Below are 13,056 nucleotides of genomic sequence, written 5' to 3' on the forward strand. Positions count from 1 at the left end.
ATCACCTTTTGTACTTGTGTTGACATGGAGGGTATTTAGACTTGCACAGAATCAGAATTAGTAACACTCAAAGCTTCGATTCACAACTCTATTAATTTAAAATCTTAACACACAACAAAAGCACAAATTTCTGACACACAAGTGTATTTAAATTGATACATGGCAGTATGCAAAAGTTAGCAATGAATTCTTTTCCCCCATATAACTGATGGATTCTTCTACACACAAAAGTCCACCTAACAAACCTTCCACAGACTGAAGAAGTCATAACTAACATGTTTCCATTGCTTATGAATAAAGTTGGGACATTTTAACCAGGCAGTTACTGCCCTATTTACCACATCACAGATCTAAAACTCATATTTAAACTCAGCGATTCACTTAGTGTTCATCACAATGGCACTCATTACATTTTCCCATATATAGTAGATCCTGAACTTATGTAGCCTTAAGCTAGGGATTCCACATTTATTTTTAACGGATTAATTCCCTCAGTGATTTCAAGATTTCCTAGCTCTCAGTTAGTTGAGTAGTCTTTTGTTGACAGGCTTAAAATTGTTCTCCCTCTATTTTAGCCTTCTTCTTCCCACTCCCATCCCCTTGCAGCATCCTCTTGGCCTCCACTTTGTAGATCCCTCTTTTTCCATCCCTTTCAGACTTCTTTCCTTCATCCGTTTTGAAGTATCCTCTCATGTATTCTCCCTTGCATGCTTCATAATTCCTTCCATCCCCTTTTACAGCCTCTTGCTTTCCCTTACCCCTTCCAAACTCCTCCTAACACACTACCCCACCTGCAGCAGCAGACTGCAAACCTGGGACCAGTTCACAATAACCCCCAAGTTTCATTCTCTGTTCAATGTAGCCCCCCTTCCCTGAACTCAGGTCAATATATCTCTCACCACTGCTCGGCTCAGAGTTAGAGTTTCATCCTTCCCTAGGCCCCCTTCTGGCTCAATGTCTCTTTCTCAGGACTCAACTCAACATTCTTCCCCCACTGCTTCTCCTGGAGTCAGCTCAATGCACTATTTCCTGTCCTAGTATGTAGTCAGCTCATTACAATATTCATCACTTGGATGGTTCAAGGCACATCCCTTCTCCCTGCCCATTCTCTGTACAATGCATCACTCTTGTCAAGACCTGAACTCAGCTCAATGCACCTCCAACTCCTGGGCCAGGACCTGACTCAATCCCCACTGATTCGCCTGGGCTTGGCCAACAACAATCAATTAATTTCCTGCTGCTACTCTAATCATAGGCTGGCTCCCTCAGATCTCAAGGTGACAGGCACATTGATGAACCAATCAGTTGCAAGTATAGGCAAGAAACACACTGTGATTGGAGCAGCAACTCCTCACAGATTCTGTCTGTTTTGCCTATATGGGAACAACCAGAGCCTGATTGGTTGCCACTGGACAAGGGGGTGGTGTTGCTAGAGAATGTAAGTAACTGGCCATTTGTGGGCTGTTTGAGTTTGTAGTAATGGCCATGCATTCCCACTTAACCTCAAATGCAACAGTGCCTTGAGGCCACTATCTCCCAGAAAATATCATCATTTCATCCTCAGCGGTATTTGATTGCACTCATTCATGATGATAAGACCATAAAATGTAGGAGCAGTTGCAGGCCATCTCATCCATCGAGTCTGCTCTGCCTTTCAATGAGATCACGACTGATTTGATAATCCTCAACTCCACTTTTCTGCCTTTTCCCCCTAACTCTTTACTGATTAAAAAATCTGTCTATCTCAGTCTTGAATATACATAATGGCCCAGCCTCGACAGCCCTTCCGGTAAAGAAGTCAACAGCTTCAATACCCTGAGAGAAGAAATTCTGCCTCATCTCTGTCTTAAAAGTATGACACCTTATATTGAGATTTTTCCCTCTAGTCCTAGCTCTCCCCCAATCAAGCTCCCTAAGAATCCGTGTTGCTTCAATAAGGTGTTTCTCATTCCTCTAAATTCCAGTGGGTACAGGCCAAACATACTCAACTTCCCATCATAAGACTGTCCCTCCATACCCAAAACCAGCCTAGTGAACCCAGTGACCATCCCTTTGCTGCTGGGCCCACCTCGCCAATGCTGCCGTCAATGCTGGGTAACATGCTGAACCCACACTTTCCCCGCAACCAGGGGTCCCCAGCTCCACGGCCACCAAGGGAGGGAGGGTTCAGAGCCTGGTGAGGATGAGGGCAACAAGGGAGGGAGGGTCCAGAAACTTGGGTGTTGGGGAGGGGTGGCAAGAGAGGTGGAGCATAGTGGAAATGAAACATGAGGAGAGGGAGGATTCTGAGCCTTGGAGGTTTGGGAGTTGCATGGGAAGGGGATGTCAGGCTTCCTTGGGCAGTAGTACCCTGGACTACGGTAACTCCTACCAGCAACCGAACAAACTCCTTGTGATTCTACACAGCAAGCTGCAAGTAACATGGTTGCTTTAAAATCCAGAATTTCTGCCCATGGGAACTGGGCAAAGCTATTATTCTGATAATTAGATAAGAGAGGGAAATACAGGCCAAAATATGCCACTTGGGCAATGTCAAGTTTGATTAAAGTAATATGATATAATACGTACCAATCCTTCTCTATTGAAGCAGTTCCTCTAGGGGGCACCATCACATTAGTTTAAATGCATATAATGTTTACAACCCTGAGAAGCAACAGTGCATAAAATGTCCTTCGAAAATTCAGTTTTCTTTTCAAAACTCGAACCAAATTACGAAAAACATTTGCATTCTATAGAACAGCAGAAAATTTAGTGCATTTAAGATGATATACCACTTTGCTTTCCTATGATGGTTTTGAGGTTATCGAAGTGAGAATCGTCAGTTAACATAGGCAATTTTATGCTAATAGTATGTTATAATGATTGTAAATCTTCATATTTTCCATGACATATCAAAACAATCAAGAATCTTCTTGCTCAGCTACCTCTTTGTAAATGTTGAATTTTGAAAATGATTTCTCAGTTCTTCTATAATGAACTGCAACCACAGATTGAAACCAGTACTCACTGAGACATACTGTACACTGCTTCTGAGGCAAATCTATGAGCCAAAATATAATTCCCTTTTTACAAGTAGAGACAACACACATTAATTAAAGCTTGCAGGACCTGGTTACAGTTAACAGGGAAAGTGGGCAAGTGATGAAATGCCTGTAAATGGTTCAGAAAAAGCACCCATACTCTGTGATGTAGCATCAGGAGCTGTAGTGGAGTGTTAGATGATGGGAATGGTGGGGTTGGGAGATTCCTTTTTACCCATGGACGGAGGGACAGAAAGTCTCCAAGGTAACCAGGCAACAGTCCCAGAAGAGGTTGCTGAGGAAGCAATGCTTAGACCTTGGATCCCAGGGAATGCCTGCAAAGCCAACATAATGATCTCACCAGAGTTGCTAAATTAAGAGTCTTATTTCTCAGATCAATTACTCTTTCTTCATACCTGAACCACCTGCAGTCTCCTGACTACTCAACACTTTATTCCTCTGTTTCCCTAACTTTCCAATTTATACTGTTCTGTAGTTCATGCCACATCATTAGCTCTGGCCACTGTTGCAAATGTCTCTTTGAACTGAACTCTAAAACATTTCATAAACATATAGGGAGTTACATTCATCTTGTTGGTGCCTATTTGTTTTGGTCAATACAAGGCCCCTCAAAGTCTCCAAATGGTGAGGGCAGAGCACACCTTTGATGTGATGTGGACTGGTGCCATTCATCTGGTAGGGTTAGGACACATGTGGTTAATTAGCAACAGGCAGAATGTACATTGATGCCAGTCAACATGTAACACTGATTGATGCCAATGCTGTTGCATTGGAACTCCACATGATGCCCTCACTTATCCTCCCACAGCTGAACACAGCTTCAAAGACATGACTGAATCCTTCCATTGAAAGGAATTATCAACATACAGCTTTGTTGCTGGATCATTTTATCTAGCTTCTGCTGCAATTCTACACATTTTGGGCGCTTTTTATAATTAACTGAAGTTTCATAAATCTACGGGGAGAAAGATGGTGGGGACTGAAGTACATTTTCGCTGATTTTAAGGTTTCTGCAGAAATGTGCTGTTCCCGTGGGACCTCACACAATACTCCATTGTCATTGTCAAATACACATTGAGCATGACGAGGAGAATGAGGAGTGGTTACTCAAACCAAGACAGGTTTCTAGAAGAGAAAAGAGAAGGAGCAGAATCGTAGAGTCACATAGCATGGAAACAGGCCCTTCGATCCAAATCGTCTGCGCCGACCAAACATTCCCAATCTGACGTAGTCCCATTTACCAGCATTTGGCCCATATCCCTCTCACCCTTCTTATTCGTACATCCATCCAAATGCCTTTTAAATGTTGTAATTGTACCGGCGTCCACAACTTCTTCTGGCAGCTTGTTCCAGACATGCACCACACCTCTGCGTTACCCCTCAGGTCCTTTTTAAATCTTTCCCCTCCCACCTTAAACTTATGCCCTCTAATTTTAAGCGGGAGGCCATATCAATCCCGAAAGTTCAGGGAGCCATTCCCCTGCCTGAACCTGTGATAACTAATATTTGACATATCCACACTTGACAAAAGTGAAATCTTCCAACTACTTCAGCCACAACACTGGCCTCAGAGTGTCTTGCCAGTAGTTATGAAGGTAACACTGGAGATGAGCTTCCATATCTCCAGCTCCTTTCTGGTTGCTGTTTCAGCTATTCACAACATTTCATAGTGTGCCATGTATTGCTGTATAAGGGAAATCACTGAGGATTTCTCTTGCCAGAGAGAAACAAGTGGAGTGAACATACAGGTTTGACAGGATTTAGGCATGAGTTGCTGAGGACAAAAAGCTCTGAAAGATTTTACTGTGATATAATTGCAACAACTCTGCACACATTATGGCACAAAGTAGCAAAGTTGTTGCATCATGTAGGTCTGAAATATTATAGAACTTTCTTTGATCTGTAGTGAAACTTAAATGTTTCTAGGCCACTTCAAACTTCTGTATTATTACCCATAGAGTTACCCATAGAGTCATATAGCACAGAAACAGACTCTTCAGTCCAACATGTCCATGCTGACCAAGTTTTGCAATCTAAACTGGTCCTACTTGTCTGCGTTTGGTCCATATCCCTCTAAACCTTTCCTGTTCATGTACTTGTCCAAATGTCTTTTAAATGTTGTAACTGTACTGTCTACCACTTCCTCTGGCAGATAAGTAAATGTCAGAAGTACCAAAATGGTCTCTTTGCCAAAGCAAGAACTGAAGACGAAAAGAATCCAGGAATTAATGTAATGGTTTGACCAATTTTTGACTTTTGTTCAGTCAGATTCTTAAAACTTCCCTGAATTCCACAACAAACGCTGAACCCTCACATGAGGTGTAAGTATTTCTAACATCTTTAAACTGTTTGGTAAGGCTCAGCTGTAGAGTTGGTAAATAAGCCCTTCTATAAGGAGCAGGCAGCTTGAACATTGGGCCTGACCTTGGAATGGAGCTCAAACCACAGCCACCTCTGCCTTATTGTTAACAGAACTGGGAGCTTCAGCTGAAGGACCCAGGGGTTTTAACCTGGCTTAGTATCGCCGTGACTGAAATATCAACCACTCTTACCATCTCCACCAACCACTGCTCCTTATTAGACTAAAGTGGATAGAGAAAATAGTCTTCCCTTTCTTTACCTTCTATTCCATCAAGACTGGACCAATGCGCTTGTCTCAAATCAACATGTTATTTCAGCTTTTTAACATTTCAGCAGTTCATGCAGTTATTTGGTATAATACAGGATGATGTGCTGTACTAAGAGCAGAACATGAGCAGGGTGGAGTATGTTCATCATAAGGCAGCCAAGCTTCAGTAATGGGACAAGGTGTCACCACACATGAGCTAAAGCTGCCATCTGAAAAGTCACTGTTTGTCACCTACACAGTCAAGGTGAATCAGTGCCAGTCATTCAAAGCAGCTAACATGAGTTCCTAGTTCTTTTTTCTCTCAAATTTGAATTTTAAATATAAAACCAAATTACAACAATAAACTAAGATCAGATTTATCTCAAATGTCAACAATTTAACACATTTGAAACAGAAATCAGAGAGACCTAAGAAACAATTAAAGTAAATTAGTAACAACCCAAATGAATTTCTGCATGTTTGATCATTTCTCTTTTCATTTATCATTGCCTCATTATTCACCGCCACCACAGATTTGTTTACATAAAATGTAGCAGTCAAGATCCTGAAGCCTAGCAAATTATCCACAATGGTTTCATATTGTTGCCAGGTTTAAAATTGTTTATCTCTGACTGATCTTGACCAATTCATTGGAGCTATACTGCAGCCAACAATCAATATATTCAAGTTTCAGCTTGATGCAACAATGTTGGATTGGGGGTAGCCATATTCCACAACCATATAATCATCCTTCATTTACAATTTTAAATATCGTGAGGCCTGAGCTTAAAAGAATGTGCACAGGATTTGCTTAAGCAAAAGAAAGATTTCAGATACTCCTGGGCTGTGGTTCCCACTCTCAACACAGAGATCCTTGCACATCCAGAACAACAGCTACTCTGTTAAAAACCTCTACTCCAACCCAGGTGCTGTGCCTTAACCCCAATCCTGTCCCAATACAAATCCCCACCTCAATCCCAGTACAGATCCCTACACCAATCCAGTATAAAGCACCATCCCAAAGGTGGCTTGTTACAATCCTCACCTCAATCCTGGCCTGGTACAGACCCTCACCCCAATCCTGACTCCTATTCTAACCCCCAGTTCTACATTTTGGATCATCTTTCACTGTTTTATTTATTGATTTTGGCATTACAGAGGATGTTGAAGGGGTTGGATAGTTGCCGAGCTTCTGTCTGAGGTGATTTGTCTTGGAGTGGCCAAATGTCCACTGCTTGGCAACAGCAGGACTGTCCAGAATAACTGCTCTTTGACTTCCCATCGCTGGCTCTCTCCTTGCTGCCCTTGCTGCTCCTCCAATTATAGATCCTAGAGGACCAGCAAATGTGGAAGGGAGGGAATGTGTGATTGAAGGAGATAACACAGTATGGAGCTGGAGAAGCACAGCAGGCCAGGCAGCATCAGAGGAGCAGGAAAGTTGACGTTTCGGTCGGGACCCTTCTTCAGAAATGGGGAGGGGGAAGGGAGCTCAGAAATAAATAGAGAGGAGGGGTGGGGCTGGGGAAGGTAGGTGGGATGCAGGTAGGGAGTGGTCAGAATTGGTCAGTGGGATGGGTGGGGTGGATAGGTGGGAGAGAAGATGGACAGGTTGTGTCAGGTCAAGGAGGTGGGGATGAGAAGGAGGGTTGGATATGGGATGAGGCCGGGCTGGGGAGATTTTAAAACTGGTGAATTCCATGTTTAGGCCATTGGGTTGTAGGCTCCCGAGGCAGAATATAAGGTGCTGCTCCTCCAGTTTGTGAGTGGTATCATTGTGGCACTGGAGGAGGCCCAGGATGGACATGTCACCCAGGGAGTGGAGAGGGAATTACAATTGTTGGCAACCGGAAAGTGTTACCATTTGTCGTGAACAGAGCACAGATGCTTTACAAAATGGTCTCTGAGTCTGCACTTGGTCTCAGCGATGTAGAGGAGGCCACATTTGGAGCAGCGGATACAGTAGACCAAGTTGATGGATGTGCAGGTGAACTTCTGAACCTCGATGCGTACACTTACCTGACAGGGGAGATATCATGATGAACAAGGTGGTTCTCCCAGGATGAGGCTATCCCATGCACTTTGGGTGTGCTGATGCCTGCAATGTCCCCAAATGTGGGATACTCAACTGCAAAATTTGTGGTAGTGGGGGATTGTGTTCGCGCCCTTTCTTGCTATCTCTGGGTGATTGGAGGAGCTGGGCCAGTGAACATGAGACAGCTAGGTCTCCACATTATGGCACGTGATTGGGGGAATAGCTTGTCCGTCTTGTGCTCGCCACTCCTCCAGTCACATCGCTGCATTGCTTTCCTTCTTTTGCTGACACTTGCACTTCCAATTGTTCAGCCTCATCTGAACTAGGCCCGTTGAACTGCAGAGGTTGGAGACATATTTAGGAGGTATAATTCCAAATTCCAAATGTTTTACCAAGCTTCCCTCAAAAGCATAGGATACATTTCACCTGGGATGGGTGACTTGTTAAACTTGAGAGATGAAGGCTAATTTAGCAATTACTAGTATAGCAATTATTAATTGTGGGATATGGTAGTAATGTCATTAGACTATTAGTTCAGGGCCCCAGGCTAATGTTCTGGGGACATGGATTTGAATCCTACCATGGCAAATGGTGAAACTTAAATTCAATTTTGAAAATTTGGAATAAAAAGCTACTGTAATCGGAATCATGTAGCCATTGTTGATCGTGTAAAAGCCCATCTGGTTCACTAATGTCCTTTAGGGAAGAAAGTTTACCATCCCTACCTGGTCTGGCGTACTTGTGGCTCCTGACCTATAATAAAGTAGTTGACTTTGCCCTCTGGGATAACTAGGGATTAGCAACAAATGCTAGCCCAGCCAGCGACATCCACATCCCATGAACGAATAAAAAATTCCTCTCTATTTTTTGCTCTATTTGATATCACTACTTCCTGCAACTTAACATCATTCCCTTTTTGTATGAATGCAAAAGTACCTTGTTATATGTCGCATGCCATATTCTCTGCCTCTGTAAGATTTTGTATTTTATGCCTAAATGGCCCACCATTCTTTAAATTATCCTTTTACACCTTATATGTGTCTAAAATATTTTTCTGTTCCTTTTAATGTTAGCACCCTGAATCATCTCCACCTTGAAAGGTGTGCTACTGCTGAGTGAACAACAGCACACTTAATCTATGGTGATTAAATAGGCATTTCACAAGCATTCGAAGTCAGAATGCATACAATTTAAATGTTTCACTGCAGATTGAGAATTGGTGGCTGAGGTGGTAAAATGAATGTTCAAATGATTGACTATGAAGCAAAAAAAGCTGCACAATCCAGACCCAGTTTTGCTGGTCACCTCACCATGCTTGTCTCGTTTTATGAAGATCATATCAGTTCTTAGTCATGCTGCCCCAATCAAGCACCCTGTGGAAAGTGTTGCATTTTTTGTAAGTGGACATATCCCAACTGCCCTTTTTCAAACGGTGACTTGTTAGTCTAAAATTAAATAAGATCAGCATCAGTGTCCCATAAGGCTGCATTTCAGACAATCTCGGTTCAAATCAGGAGTGATTTGTGTTCTTGGAAAGAGAGAAAGAAAATGGGGTAAAAAATAGCAGACACATAAAAAAGAAACATTTCATAATTCGTACAACAAGCATATTCGCTTCTATGATGTGAGTTACCAACAGTGAATCTTTTAATTCTTCTACAGCTGCAAATGTTACAGGAAGTAAACACCCTTCTAAATTGAAATTCATTTCAAATGTCAATTGACGTAAAGATAAAAAACATTAAACATGTGGCTGTTTCTTTTTAAAGCATGGTAGATTAAACAGATGAAGAAATCTATTGGTACACATCTGAATAAATAACCTGTCATATGAATAGTGTCTTTGACCTGGGGATTATCTTGGTAGTTTCTTGGTAAGGATTTTGCAGCAGCATCAGAATGTAGCTTTAGATTACTGAACCACGCATTTCATCCATACAGATGGGGTAGATAAGTAAGTTTCCTTCTCTTTCATTTCTTTGTCAGTTATTTCTTCAGATGTCAGTGAATTCAAACTGTTGTTGGCATTCTCAAGCAGGGCAGCTACAAACGTGCAAGAACATATTTTAGAAAATGAATTTATTTCATGCTATTATAATCTGGTTCCTTTGGCAAAATGGATCACCCATCATGACTGGACCAACCATCAACCCAACAACAATGACCATGAACATTTCAAAAAATTAATACATTCATGTACATATTTCAATGTACAATAATAAATTTGTATTATTTTCAACGTATCAGCATTTTATTATTACATTAAATGACTATCCAGATTTTAAAACTATTAAGTATAAATGATATATGCTTATATTGAGCTGCAAAACACTGGCTAGGTAAGATACGATCATAGTGTTTTGCTAAGAGAAGGCAAGAAAACAATTTTGGCCTGAACAGAAATTCTAAACTAGTATAGACTAAGTGAGTATGAATTTGCAAGACAATTCAGGTCTCCATATTATTGTGAGCAAATATAATGATTTAAGTGGAGATTGAGTCCAAAGAGAATTCCTTTTTATATTGAGATCTGTATTTGGAAGATGACTAGGTTTACTACCAGGGGAGTATTAAATTCAAAAAAATAGAGAGATCTGCATTAACAATAAAGATATTTTTGTAAAAGTTTTAAGTGTTCCTGAAAAGGTAAATTGTTTGTGGGAATGGGAGTTTTTGCAGTATGCTGAAGAATATTTTCAATCAATATGTTGCAATTTAAACAGAGAAAGAAACTCTGTGTGAAGAATGATGCAAAATAAGTTGGTAATCTGAAACTATCACATATTTAGATCATTATTTGAAAAGAAAAGGAAAAAAAAGTGTACTTGACTGAACAAAGGCAAATTATTATGAGATAAAAAGGAACCACCCCAGATTAAATAGAAGTAAAAATTGGCAGGTAGAACTGATGGTCTACAATGGGAAATATTTAAACAGGAACTATTGAGAACATTGAGGACATAGGATAGATCATTTAGAGCTGAGATGAGATTTTCTTCTCCCAAAGAGTGGTGAGCCTGTGGAATTCTTTGCCACAGAAAACGGTTGAGGCCAAAGCATTGAATGTTTTCAAGAAGAAATTAGATATAGTTCTTACTACTAAAGAGATCAAAGGTTATGAGCAAAAGGTAGGAACAGGATACAGAATCAGATGATCAGCTATGATCACATTGAATGGCAGAGCAGGCTTGAAGGGCCGAATGGCTTACACCTGCTCCTATTTTCTATGCTTCTAATAGGGACTTAAGGACAAAGAAAGAACATGTTCCAGCTAGTTTCCAGCTCTTAAACTATCCCTTCCCACTTAAAGGAAAGATGCACTGGTCAAGTGAAGAATGTTAAAAAAGTCAAATTTGAAGATTGGAAGTGATAAGAGATGGAGCATTAACCCGGGTAGAGGGCTGCATGATTCACTGATGCCACCCTGGAGATACTACCCATGGAACCTTTCAAGGAAAGGAGCCATGTTTCTGGTGGGGTTTAGTTGGTCCTCATGTCTGATCCTCCGAAAGGAGTGGGAGCAGGTGCAATGTAGGTAAAATCCCAAAGTAATGGCAGCAGCAACAGAAGAAGAGTAATCATTTCAAACACATTATCAAAATCAGTGAATATATCTTTACTTGTGCTCACTAAAGCACCAACCTTTGCAGACTGCTTTGTGTACCATCAGCCTTTCACTCACCAGCAGCATTCAGTAACACTCAAAACATACATCTCACCCTCAAGCACCTTTTAATCATTCCAGCCTCATACCTACATCTCATCTGCACACCTCCCATTAGATTCCTCTCTGGCATGGACATCACCCTATCACCATGTCACACCATCACAAACCATTCTCTCACGCAGGAGAAGGTCAGATCAAGAGCGAGAAATTGAGCCACCATGACTCTGTCCATCAACCAGATGGAGCGAATGGTGCTGAGGGTCATGGGACCAGGTAAAAGTTTTAATAATTTTTATTTATTCATGGGATGTGGACATCTCTAGCTGGGCTACCATTTATTGCCAATCTCTAAGTTCTCTGGAGAAGGTGATGATGAGTTGCCACCTTGAACTGCTGCAATGTGTGTGCTGTAGGTTGACCCACAATGCTGTCATGTTGGGAATTCAAGGATTTTGACCCAGTGACACTGAAAGAATTTCGATACATTACCAAGTCTGAATGGTGAATGGCTTGGAGAGAACTTGCAGGTGGTAACTGCTGCCCTTGTCCTTCTGGATGGAAGTGATCATGGATACAGAATTGGTGGATTTCTGCAGTGTACCCTGTAGATGGTACACACAATGCTGATGTGCGTCAGTGGTGAAGGGAGTGAATGTTGAAGGTGGAAGGCGTTCCAGTCATGTGAGCAGTATTGTCCTGGATGGTGTCAAGCTTCATTGTTAGAACAGCACTGATGAAGGCAAATGGGGAGTATTCCATTATATTCCTGACTTGTGCCTTGTAGATGGTGGATAGGCGCTGGTCAGTTACTTGCGACAAATTCCTATCCTCTGACTTGTTCTAGTAGGTACAGTACTTATATCACTGTTCCAGTCAATTTTTGGTCAATGGTAACCCACCAAATATTTAGAGTGGGAAATTCACTGATAGCAATGCCATTAAATATGTGGGGGAGATGGTTAGATTCTCTCATGCGGGAGATGTTCGTTGCCTGACATTTATGTGGCATGAAAATTACTTGTCACTTGACATTGCAAGCCTAGATGTTGATTGAGAGTAGATTGATAGGGTGGTAATTGGCTGAGTTGGATTTTACTGGCTTTTTATATGCAAGTCATGCCTGGGCAACTTTTTACATTCTTGGTTGGTGCCAATGTTGTAGCTGTAATAGAATATCTTGGCAATAGGCATGGCAGATTCTGGAGCACAATTTCTCAGTGCTATCACTGGACTGTTGTCAGGGCCCATAGTCTCTTTGTAGTACCCAATGTCTTCAGCTGTTTCTTCATATCATATGGAGTGAGTCAATTGGTTGGAGACTGGAATCTGTGACACTGAGGACCTCAACAGGAGGTTGAGATGGATTGGCACTGCTGATTGAAAATGGATAAAAATATTTCAGCCTTGTCTTTTACACTTATTTCAGGTCTACACCATCTTTGGAAATCTCCCACCTTTTGTTAGTTGCTTAACACTATTTATGACCGGATGTGGCAGACTGCAGAGCTTAGATCTGATCCATTGATCGTGGATTTTGCATAGCCCTATTATATACTCGTTACACTTCTTGGTGTGCGTAATCCTGTGTTGTAACATTACCATGTTGGCACCTCATTTTTAGGTATGCCTGGGACAGATCCTGGCATGTCCTCTTTATCTCCAGCCTAATATGAATGGTAGATCGTTGGATACACTGGGCCATGAGATT

The 13,056-nt window shown here is 41.6% G+C and overlaps 1 non-coding gene across 1 annotated transcript; it reads left to right on the forward strand.

Annotated features, from left to right (window-relative positions):
• Positions 1 to 7,657: 7,657 nt before the first annotated feature.
• LOC125483409 lies at positions 7,658 to 7,820 on the forward strand. The gene has a single exon (XR_007262366.1). It is a non-coding gene; the product is annotated as a U1 spliceosomal RNA (small nuclear RNA).
• The last annotated feature ends 5,236 nt before the right edge of the window (positions 7,821 to 13,056 follow it).

Source organism: Rhincodon typus, chromosome 6 (genome assembly GCF_021869965.1).
Source record: "Rhincodon typus isolate 14 chromosome 6, sRhiTyp1.1, whole genome shotgun sequence".
Classification (NCBI taxonomy): domain Eukaryota; kingdom Metazoa; phylum Chordata; class Chondrichthyes; order Orectolobiformes; family Rhincodontidae; genus Rhincodon; species Rhincodon typus.